At 42.6% G+C, this 12440-nt stretch overlaps 1 long non-coding RNA gene across 2 annotated transcripts; it reads left to right on the top strand.

The window, feature by feature from the left end:
* The first annotated feature begins 3231 nt into the window (after window positions 1–3231).
* On the top strand, window positions 3232–12185 carry LOC146397851 (uncharacterized). Of its 2 annotated transcripts, XR_014822539.1 has the most exons (4): window positions 3232–3406; window positions 4532–4640; window positions 10264–10361; window positions 10617–12185. It is a non-coding gene; the product is annotated as an uncharacterized LOC146397851 (long non-coding RNA). The 2 variants fall into 2 exon arrangements; XR_014822538.1 differs by having other exon boundaries at window positions 10264–12185.
* The last annotated feature ends 255 nt before the right edge of the window (window positions 12186–12440 follow it).

Here is a 12440-nt window from a genome sequence, read left to right as displayed (position 1 = left end):
GGCGTTGCTGTGACGTAGGCTGGCAGCAGTAGCTCCAATTTGACCCCCATATGCCATAGGTGCAGCCCTAAAAAAAAAGAAAGAAAAAAGACACAAAAGAACTTATTTATAAAACAGAAATGAAGTCACAGATTTCAAAACCAATCTTATAGTTCCCATAGTGTAACTGTTACAGGCAGAAAAGAATTGGGAGGATAGGAATAACATATACACACTCCTGTATAAAATAAATGATTAATGAGAACCTACTGTAGAGCACCGGAAAATCTACTCAATAGTTTGTAATAACCTACATGGGAAAAAAAGAATGGATAGATTTATATGTATGACTGATTCACTTTGCTGTATACCTGACACTATGTAGCATTATAAGTCAACTATACTCCAATAAAATTAAATATTTTTTAAAAAAAGAGTTTGTGCCAATGGGGACTCTGAACATAAATTAAAGGCACTGTATGGCCAGGGGGTTGGAAACTTGGGAAAGATGAGAACCTATGTAAAATACAGAGAAATTTGGCAAAGGTTCCTAAGAGAGACATACAGAAGTATCCTCTATACCTTGATTTTGTCCTATGACCCCAGAATTCAGGTCACTTACCAGGAAAGCAAGCAAGAGATACCTTATGCAGGAGAAAGCCATGGAGCTGTTTTGAGTTAAAATCCAACCTAAGACATGAAGCCCCAAACCACCGAAGCTTGGAAATCTCTCTGTTGTTTAAGACGCTTATACAGGCAGCTTCCAGTAGGTCCCAGTGCTGCCCACTCAGAGGATAAAAGGGGGTGAGGTCTGTTTCTTAAGAGAAAACAAAGAGCCTCTACTCTGACCAACTGCTGTTTCAGTCTCTGCACAGAGATCCTTCAGCTTTCACAAATGCTATATAAGGGAGTTCCCATCGTGGCGCAGTGGTTAACGAATCCGACTAGGAACCATGAGGTTGCAGGTTCAATCCCCGCCCTTGCTCAGTGGGTTAACGATCCGGCGTTGCCCTGAGCTGTGGTGTCGGTTGCAGACGCGGCTCGGATCCCGCGATGCTGTGGCTCTGGCGTAGGCCGGTGGCTACAGCTCCGATTCAACCCCTAGCCTGGGAACCTCCATATGCCGTGGGAGCGGCCCAAGAAATAGCAACAACAACAACAAAAGACCAAAAAAAAGACAAAAAAAAAAAAAAAGACAAAAAGAAATAGCAACAACAACAGACAAAAAGACAAAAAGACAAAAAAAAAAAAAAATGCTATATAAGTAATAAGACCAGAGTTCTCATTGTGGTTCAGAAGGTTAAGAAGCTGACATAGTGCCCATGAGGATGGGGGTTCAATCCCTGGTCTCGCTCAGTGGGTTAAGGATCTGGTGCTGCCACAAGCTGCAGTGTAGATCACAGATGTGGCTTGGATCCCATGTTGCTATGGCTTTGGTGTAGGCCAGCAGCTGCAGCTTCAATTCAACCCCTAGACTGAGAGCTTCCATGCACTGCAAGTACAGCCCTAAAAAGAAAAAAAAGAAAAAAACAGTAAGACTTCCTTTTGCTGCAGCATTCGTATTCTTCGCACAGTGATGTGGCAGATGGAACATGCTGTCCAATGCAGAGAAAGAGGTGGCACAGTATCAAAGAGGGACTCCATGACGGACAGTGATAATTTTGATTGAATTTACATATATTGAGATATTGTTTTACTTTATTACGCTTTGTTAACATTTTTACTGGCTTTCTGTGTGTGTGCTGTTTTTATCCTCTCAATCTCTTTCTGTATGCTTTTAAGAACTCTAGTAGGAGTTCCCATTGTGGCACAGCAGAAAACAAACCCAACTAGTATCCATAAGGACACAGGTTCAATCCCTGGCCTCACCCAGTGGATTAAAAATCCAGGATTGCCTTGAGCTGTAGTGTAGGTTGCAGATGCAGCTCAGATCCTGCATTGCTGTGACTGTGGTGTAGGGTGATAGCTGTAGCTCCAATTCAACCCCTAGCCTGGGAACTTACAGATGCTGCCCATGTGGCCCAAGAAACCAAACCAAAAAAAAAAAAAAAAAAAAAAAAAAAAAAAAAAAAAAAAAAAAAAGAGAGAGAGAGAGAGAGCTCTAGTATTTTAAGCTATGCTTCAAACCCAAAAAAGTGGGGAGTCACTGCTTTAAACCCTTGGACACAGCCCTAACTTAGTCAACGAGGGAACCCTTTCAGTATAAGCTATTTCAAAACTCTGTCACTTTGGCATCTTTAGGAGTTAAAGCAATAGAGACCTTCAAATCTAAGCTCCTCAGGACGCTACTGTCTCACAACTAAGGACGTAGAGTCCAGATAAATAAACGGATAAGGTAGATGAAGATAAAAGGGTCCCTCTCATCCTCAAAAGAAAGAAGCCCAATAACAAATCCCCTTTGTGGTTCAACAGTGTTTGGCAAGTCAGTCTCGAGGTACAGTGGTGGACTTTGCTGTCTGATCACTCATTTCTTCAACAGCTCTGTCACTCACTAGCTAGGTAAACACAGACAATTGATTTGCCTTCTCTGAACTTTCATTTCTACCTTTGCAAGAAGGAAGGAATACCTCCCTCATGTCTTATTTGGCAGATTAAAGAGACAGTTCCCTTAGCACACAGTGGTGAAAATTAATGGGAATTCAATAAATCCTTGATTTCCTTCTTTTGCATTCTTTTTTTTTTTTTTTTAAATACACATTTGATTCATTTTTTGAAAAATCTCCCTGGCTGTTGTTTGGAGACCATATACAAATAGAATGAAAGGAAAGGAGATGAGTCAGGAGGCTATTGAAATTGTGCAAGTAGGAGATTATCATGGTTCGGACTCAGAATAGCAATAGAAAAGGAAAGAGAGCAGATCTGGAAATGTGTTATAAAGGTCCAGTTGACACACCTTACTCTGGGGCATGAGGAGGGAGAAACAGCCCTTTAAAATTTGTATTTATGAGCACCCCTAGGGGACTTTGGGAGATCACTGTAAGTTAGTAACTGCTCAAGAGGGCCATCAGAACAAGGCAAGTTTGCTTGACCGAGATATGCCTCGTCATTGGGTGGGGGATGGGGTAAAGCCTGTATTCAAGTTCAGACCAAGGGCGGGGAATTTGAGGACCTCCCTTCTGCTGATTTGAATAAGCACCACGACTGTCCTAGTCTGACCTTGTGGGGTCAAATACTCTCTTACGGGATACCAAGGAGGAGCTACTACTGAAGAAGGAGGAAGAGGCGGTCTTTTCTCAACCCCACACCCCTTGGATGATAAAACCGCAGCCCACCTAATCCTAGGGCAGAGAGCTTCTTGCCTGCCCGCTTGCATCTCTCACAAACATCCTATCTTAATAAGTCTATTTCTCGTATCATTTTGTCGCTCTCTGAATTCCTTCCATGCAGAGGCATGAAGAACCTGAACCTCTGTAAGTCCAGGCACCAGGTGAGTGATTCTAACTTAAAACTGTGGGTTCAAATCCCAATCTGGGTTCTGGCTAGGTTCAGGCTGTTATTGCTGTCGGTTTTACCCTGATGGCTCAGTGGGTTAAGGATTTGACATAGTCACTGCTGTGGCTCGGGTCACTGCTGCGGCTCGGGTCACTGCTGCGCATGGGTTTGATCCCTGGCCCCGGAACTTCCACATGCCATGGGCATGGCCAAAAAGCAACAACAAAGAAACAGTTGAAAATTTGTATTTCTCTTATTTCGCCCCAAAGAAAGGGCACTGGACCCATCAATGCTCTCTAGATTAGCATTGTCCAAGGGAACTTTCAGTGGTGATAGTAATGTTCCTTGGTGCCATCCAACATGGCAGAACGTAGCCGCAGAAGCCTAATGAGCACTCGAAGTGTGTACTAAGGAACTGAATTTTAATTTACCTAATATTAATTAATTTCAATTTATATAGTTACTATTTTGAACAGTGCAAGTCTAGGTAATATATCCTCTAGATGTTTTCCTCCATAATCTCTTCAAATTATACAGACCCAATTTATAGAACCTACAATTTGCTTTCACTTTATAATCTTTATCTAATTTTTATAATCTTATCTAATCTTTTCTTCTTTTTTGGCCTCCCTGGGGCGTACGGAGTTCCTGGGCCAGGGATCAGATCCCAGCCATAGTTGCAACCTAGCCAGCTGCAGCAATGCTTGATCCTTAACTCACCTCCAATCCTGTTGCAACACAAAGGAGAACTCCTAATCTTATCTAATCTTAGTTTCTGTTGACTGAGCTAAATTCTGAAAAAAAATTATCAAGACTTTTCTGTGTCTACTTTTTCTTGGCCACACCATGATATGTGGAAATTCTTGAGCAGGAATTGAACCCGAGCCACAGCATTGACAATACTGGATCCCTAACCACTGGGCCACCAGGGACATTCTCTTCAGCTTCTATTAATTCCAACATAATATTAATGGGTAACCTACTTTGACCAATTGTAAACATCATATAAATTATATCATTGCATGTTTTAATTAAGTGGAATATTGCTCCTCTGCCTAATTCATGTGGAATCAATTGCTGTGGTAACTACATATCATGTGCTTGACCATAATGCCTACAGGAGAAACAATTAATTTCAAGAGGACTCAGAAAGGCTATGACCTCAACAAAACCAGCAATAAATCTGACTGTCTTCTAGCCTAAGGACTGAAGTTGTCATCAAACCACAGGTCCTTAGCAGGCAACTCAAGGTCAATTTAAGGGAAATTAACTGGTGATATTAAAATTGAAAATAAATTTTAATTTTGTTCTTTCTCACATTTTGTATGCAATGGTAATACTCTCAGTTTATTTGCAAATTTCCTTTTTCTTTTCTTCCTTTCTCTTTTCTCAGTTTCCTTAGGTGAGCTCCAAATAGCTGCTAGCTACCAGGTAATCCATATGCACCTCAATAATGTATTCAAAGCCAAACTTTTCATCTAAGCTGCATTCGGGGAAATGTTCAAGGTCTTATCGTGGCATACTCTTCCACCCATACTGCTACTAGATACTCATAGTGAATATTTTCTGCTCAGCCTCATCTTCCCTTCACCCCTTTTATTTTTCTGGCTGTGCCCACAGCATAGGGAAGTTCCCAAACCAGGGATATGAATCTGAACCACAGCTTTGACCCAAGCCACAGCTGCGGCAATGCTGAATCCTTTAACCTGCTGCACCAGGCCCACACTTCCACAGGGACCGGAGCCACTACAGTCAGGTCCTTAACCCATTGCACCACAGTGGGAACTCCTCCCCCTTTCTGATAAAAGCACCTCCTTTCTCCCTAAGGAAATATCCTTCCCCCCTGTGATGTTGGTGGGATAGCCAATCATGGTAATACCCCTATCCCCTAACCACAGTCATTGGCCGGAAGGGTACATGGTACAATTTGAGTTCTCCTCTGGGATTTATACAAATCATGGAAGAAAGGAGACCTCACTTTCCTTTATAATAGATAACTTGGGATCCTGTAAACCTTGAGCTGCCTCTAATCATGCCCTGTCATTTCCCAGCCATCTAAAAGAAGTGCCTCTGAAATGAGAATAACACCAGCACACAGAGGAAAGTAGAGGAAATCCCACAGGCCTGATGGGATTTCCCAATGCGGCTCAGTGATTTAAAAAGACCCAATGTTGTGTCTGTGAGGATATAGGTTCAATCCCTGGCCTCGCTTAATGGATTAAGGATCCGGTGTTGCCCCAAGCCACAGCCTAGGCCAGCAGCTACAGCTCTGATTCTAACCTTGGGCTGGGGACTTCTATATGCCACCGATTTGGCAGAAGGAAGGAAGAAAGGAAGAAAGAGACTGATGATCTCATTTCATCCCCTTGAGGCCAGCTCCACTTAGGGATTACAGTCACCCATCAATTTCCCTTTTACACTTCAGCTCTATGGGTTGGGCTTCTATCACCTGTAACCAAATGTGTCCTGAAGATAGCAGCTGTTCAGATTCATAAGGATCCACCCTCTCCTTCACTCTGCATGCTCCAGCCATACACAAACAGCTTTCACTGCTGGGTCTTTGAACAATAGCATCCATCTGCCTGGAGCCCCTGCCTTCAATCCCACCTTGAATATCACTTTCTTGTGGCGGTTCCCCCCTGACTTTCAGATGACGGTGAGTCACCTGCTATGAGCTCCCATGATACCCTGTGCTTCCCCAATCATAACACTCACCTTATTATTTCCTCTTTGATGCTTGCCTTCACCACCAGACTCCAAGCTCCATGACGCCAGGGACTGTATCTCTTTTCACTGATGTATTCCCCAGCACCTAGTATAATTTTGGGCCCAGAGTACCTACCTAATGTATGTCTGGTATGAACAAATAAGTGAATGGTGTTTTCTCTTTTTCTCCTTTGAAACTGACAACTAAATGCTTCCAAAAAATATGTTTCTATACTTAAAACCATAGGCTCCTTAGATGCACCCTGGGTTGAGCACCACTTTTCTCAATCACCCCGTTTTAGAGTTCCTGTTGCGGTTCAGTAGGTTACGAACCTGACTAATATCCATGAGGACACAGGTTCAATCCCTGGCCTCACTCAGTGGGTTAAGGATCTGGCGTTGCCGTGAGCTGTGGTGTAGTTTGCAGACACAGCTCAGATCCTGTATTGCTGTGGCTGTGGTGTAGGCCAACAGCTGCAACTCCGGTTTGAACACTAGCCTGGGAACTTCCACATGCTGTGGGTGTGACCCTAAATTTTTTCTGGCCACACCCACAGCATGTGAAAGTTACCAGACCAGGGATTAAACCCTCACCACAGCAGTGACAATGCCAGATCCTTAACCCCCTGAGCCACCAGGGAACTCCAAAATAATCACCTCATTTTTTAATGTTAGAAACAGCTGATACCACCAAGTGGTATCACTCATTGTTTTGTATGTCTCTGTGTTTTATTCTAATTCTCTTAATGAAATCATTAGTTCCTTAAAACCTTAGTCTTACCACTCAAAGTGTGGTCTCTGAACCAGCAGAAATGACATCGTCTCAGAGCTTTGCAGAAATGCAGACTCTCAAGGCCCACCTCAGGCCTATTGAATTAGAAACTGCATTTTAATAAGATTCCCAGGTAATGGCAACATACAGCCAAGGCTTCTCTGGGTACTCAGTGACACCAGATATTTTTGTACCATGGCATTTATATGACAGCACTTAGGCTGAGGGGAGACTATGGGTAAAGGAAAACATTTTTTTTTTTTTTTTTTTGCTTTTTTTTAGGGCCACACCTGCGGCATATGGAGGTTCCCAGGCTAGGGGTCCAATCGGAGCTACAGCTGCTGGCCTATGCCACAGCCACAGCAATGTGGGATCTGAGTCACATCTGCAACCTACACCACGGCTCTCAGCAACACCAGATCCCTAACACAGTGAGCGAGGCCAGGGATCAAACCCACATCCTCATGAATACTAGTCGTATTCATTTCCACTGAGCCACAACGGAACTCCTGGAAAATACTTACTGTTTGCATTAAATACTTAATAGAATTTAGTAGAATTTCTTACTGTTGTTGAACCAGGTTTCAAAGTGGTCAATTAGGACAATGAGTCAAACTGAGTAACAATCAGGGCTCTATTCACTTGCTACAAGCAAGAGGCAAAGGGGAAAGGTTCCAGGAGTTTCCATCCTGGCTCAGCGGTTAATGAAACTGACTAGTATCCATGAGGACGCTAGTTTGATGCCTGGCCTTACTCAGTAGGTTAAGGACCCAGAGTTGCCAGGGTCAGATCCCACGTTGCTGTGGCTGTGGTGTACGCCTACAGCTGTAGCTCTGTTTTGACCCCTAGCTGGGAACTTCCACATGCTGCAAGTACAGCCCTACTAAAAAGCAAATTCCTAGACCCCACCCTGGACCTTCTGAATCAGAAAATGTAGAGGTGGAGCCCAGCAACTTGTGTTGACAAGCTTCCAGATGGCACTGATGGATGCTAAAGTTTAAGAAGCAATGCTGCGTGGTGGGAATGTAAATTGGTGCAACCACTATGGAGAACAATATGGAGGTTCCTCAAAAAACTAAATATCGTCAGGGCCTGCTGCAGAGCACAGGGAACTCTACCCAATATTCTGTGATAATCTGTGTGGAAAAAGAATCTGAAAGAGAATGGATGTGTGTACATGTATAACTGAATCACTTTGTTGTACAGAAGAAATTATCACAAACTTGTAGTCAACTATACTTCAATAAAGCTATAAATAAATAAATAAACAACTAAATATAGAACTATTATATGACCCAGTAATCCCACTGCTGGGCATATATCTGGAGAAAACCATAATTCAAAAAGATACACCCAGGAGTTCCCATTGTGGTTCAGTGGTTAACGAATCCGACTAGGAACCATGAGGTTACGGGTTTGATCCCTGGCCTTGCTCAGTGGGTTAATGATCCGGCGTTGCCGTGAGCTGTGGCATATGTCGGAGATGAGGCTCAGATCCCAAGTTGCTGTGGCTCTGGTGTAGGCCAGTGGCTATGGCTCTGTTTAGACCCCCTAGCCTGGGAACCTCCATATGCCTTGGGAGCGGCCCAAGAAATGGCAAAAAGACAAAAAAAAAAAAAAAGATACACCCATCCCAGTGTTCATTGCAACACTCTACAGTAGCCAAGACATGGAAGCAACCATAATGTCAATCAACAGAGGAATGGATAAAAATGACGCAGTACTCCTATGCAATGGAATATTATTCAGCCATAAAAAAGAATGAAATAATGCTATTTGCAGCAACATGGACGGACCTAGAGATTATGATACTAAATGAAGTATGTCAAAGACAAATATAAGAGATCACTAATATGTGGAACCTAATGATACAAAGTAACTTATTCACAAGACAAAAACAGACTTTATGGTTACCAAATCAGAAACATTGGGGGCAGGGGGAGGGATAAATTAGGAGGTTGGGATTAACATACACACACTACTATATATAAAATAGATAAGTAACAAGGACCAACCATAGAGCACAGGGAAATCTGCTCAATACTCTGTAATAACCCTACATGGAAAAGCATCTGAAAAAGAATGGATATATGTATAACTGATTCATTTTGATGTACACCTGAAACAACATTGTAAGTCAACTATACTCCAATACAATTTTTTTTAAAAGAAGCAATGCTCTAATGGAGGGTTTCTCAGATAATTCTTTGGGGGGTTATCCTGTGCATTGTAGGATGTATGGATGAGTATCTGGCCTTTACCTACTAAATTTCAGCACTGAAATTAGAGTGTTCCCCTAATGTGACACCACTCCAAAATATCTCCAGACATTGCTAGATATCCTCTGGGATAAAAAATTGTCCCCATCGGAGTTCCCTTTGTGGCTCAGTGGTTAACGAACCCGACGAGGATCCATGAGGATGCTGTTTAGATCTGGCGTTGCCATGAGCTGTGGTGTAGGTTGCAGAGGCAGCTCGGATCTGGTGTTGCTGTGGCTGTGGCATAGGCTGGCAGCTGTAGCTCTGATTGGATGCCTAGCCTGGGAACTTCCATATACCACAGGTGCCCCCAGCTGAGAACTACTGCCCTAGAGTGACAACTCTGACCTAGACAGGTCCATGCCTAAATCATGATATGTGAACAATCGTGTCCCTGACAAACATGCATTCACATGTTCACAGATTTGTGACAGAGTGACATAAACTAAGGTTTGAATAGTTTACTCTTTACAAGGCACTTTCACATATGTCACTTGTTCTTCGTACAAATCCTATAAGGACGGTAATCACCACCATTCTCGTATTACTGGTAAGGAAACAAATTCACAGAGGTTACTCCATGTGCCCAAAGTCATTGCCTGCTAAGTAGCAGAGTTGGAACTTAAGCCCAGATCATCCTTTTTCATAGATAAAGAGAATTATCTTCTTAAACAGGTCATGGAGGGGCTATTTCTAGCCTTGAACAATGTCATTGCTCTTGGAATAAATTCAATCTTAGCTGAGAAGTAGGAGTTGTAGGAATATTTAAACATACTACTTAATATGAAAAATGTGCTGTATATCCAAGATTAGGAGAAGCCTATTTACAGATGTTGGCATGAGTTACTACTTGAAAACAAAAGCTTTATGAGCATTATCATGAGCCTCAGGCAAGATGTCGGGGAGAGTTTTACTCACATCAGAGAAGAGAAAGAAGGAGCGCCATTAAATTCAGGAATAGTCTTTCTCCTCTAAACCACAGCCCCTGATGAGAAAGTGAAATGGAATCAGAATCATTGAATGAGAAAGAAAGAGGATGCCCATTGACCTGCAGTGACCCACAGGGACCTGCAGTGACCCAAGTGACCCGACCCCACCCCTCGCCTCCCCCAACAGAATGAAGTGCTGACCAGCATCGGCCCCCTGAGGAGCAGTGTGCAAAAACCCTGCCACACCCACAACTTCCAGAGCGGGGACGCAATACTCCTGCAGAGGTGAGCTGGGGATTTCCACGGCACAGTAATAGACTTTGGCTTCGGAGGGAGCATCCCACTGCCAGCGGCCAACTGGATGACCTTTGGACGGTCCTTCGACATGGCCAAACTTGTCACAGAGCATAAAATTGTAATGCTAAATAAAGATCAAGGCCAAATCAAAGTCGCGATGAAACAAATGACCTCAAACAAACCTTTTGATGTCAGTTCTGTTTTGCCCTGAGCAGAATCTGAAACCTCTTGTCTCCTTTTTAGAGAGGATCATTAATGGGCCTATAAACTGGAGCCTAAGTCTGGAAACGTTACTAATCAGAGGAAAGAGCACTGGGCTTGGAGCCAGAAGGCCTGGGTTCGAGACCTGAGTATTCAAAGGAGAAGCTACTGAGCCACCCTTACCCTCAGGTTTGGGTTTGGGTGGGTGTGTGTGTGTGTGTGTGTGTGTGTGTGTGTGTGTGTGTGTGTATCCTATAAAACAGAGAGATCTAATAAGAGGAACTTTAGGATTTCTTCTCCTTGTAGAATTCTACTCTACCAACATCCTAAACTTGCCAGTTAATATACTCACAACTTGGGAAATAAGGTGCATAAAGTTAAAGAAGCTGGGGGAAGTGGAGGGAGTGGAATGGACTACGAGTTTGGGGTTAGTAAATGCAAACAATTACATTTGGAATGGATAAGCAATGAGGTCCTGCTGTATGACACAGGGAATTACATTCAATCACTTGTGATAGAACATGATGGAAGATTATGTGAGAAGAATGTGTATATATGTACGGCTGCATCCTTTTCCTGTATAGCAGAAATAGACCAAACATTGTAAATCAACTGTACTTTAACTTAAAGAAAAAAAGTTTGAGTTCTCGTTGTGGCTCAGCAGTAATGATCCGACTAGTATCCATGAGGATGCAGGTTTGACCCCTGGCCTCTCTCAGTGGGTTAAGGATCTGGCGTTGTCATGAGCTGTGGTGTAGGTTGCAGTCACGGCTTGGATACCATGTTTCTGTGGCCATGGCATAGTTCAGCAGCTGCTTCTCTGATTCACCCTCTAGCCTGGAAACTTCCACATGCCACAAATGTGACCATAAAAACCGAAAAGAAAAAAAAAAAAAACAGTTAATAAAGAAGCTGGGATGAGGAGACCAGCAGACCCAGCATGAAATCTCAGCTCTGCTGTGTTCTTGCCGGATCACACCAGACAACTCCCTAACCCTTCCCATCCAAGTTTCCTTATCTTTAAAATAGAAGTGGTAATAATAGTATCTACCCCAAAGGGCTATTGTGACAATTAAATGGAATCATTTGAATAAACAAACAGCACACAGACCTTGGCGTAGAGGCAGCAAGCACACCGTAGACTGTAGTTGTTGCCACGTACTTGAAAATGGACACTCAGAAAAATAAAATTGAAGGCTTTGAGTAAAATCTACACCTCCTATTGTAACAGAGAGAATTAGAGCCCCTTCAAAATTGACAGGCTAAGAAATATTACTTACGTTCCATTAAAAAGATCCCAGAACTGGTAGATAACAGTCTCTCAAAAAGAATGTAAGTCATTTGTCATGTTTCCTGCGTAATGCAAATTAGTAGCCATTAGGGTCCCTGCACATATAGCACCATTTTGTAATACATTGTTTTCTGCTAGTTTAGTCAGCAGCGGGGAAATGATGAATGAAACAGGGAAGGTATGGAACTGAGCTCTCCAATGGTTGTAGCCACTGGTCATATGTGACTATTGAACAGTTGAAAGTGACCAGTTCAAGATGTGACATAACTGGATTTCAAAGACTTAGTACCGACAAAGAAACGTCAAATTTCTTGCTAATATTGGCCATATATCAAAATGATAAAAATTAGATACATTGAAGTAAATAAAATATATTTAAAAATTATTTTCATCTGTTCCTCTTTACTTTTCTAAGGCAACTGCTAAAACTTTTAAATTACAAGTACAGATTGCATTATATCTCTATTAGACAATGCTGGTATAGGAAGAAGGGAAGAATACACACGCACACACACACACACACACACACACACACAGATTGAGAGAAAAAGGAAGCGCCAAAGATGTAGCAAATT

Source organism: Sus scrofa, chromosome 13, assembly GCF_054392235.1.
Source record: "Sus scrofa isolate SSC_HxYL_T2T_F1_AM1 chromosome 13, Sscrofa_HxYL_maternal_Yorkshire_Landrace_v2.0, whole genome shotgun sequence".
Lineage (NCBI taxonomy): Eukaryota > Metazoa > Chordata > Mammalia > Artiodactyla > Suidae > Sus > Sus scrofa.
This window is presented reverse-complemented; position numbering and strand designations above follow the sequence as displayed.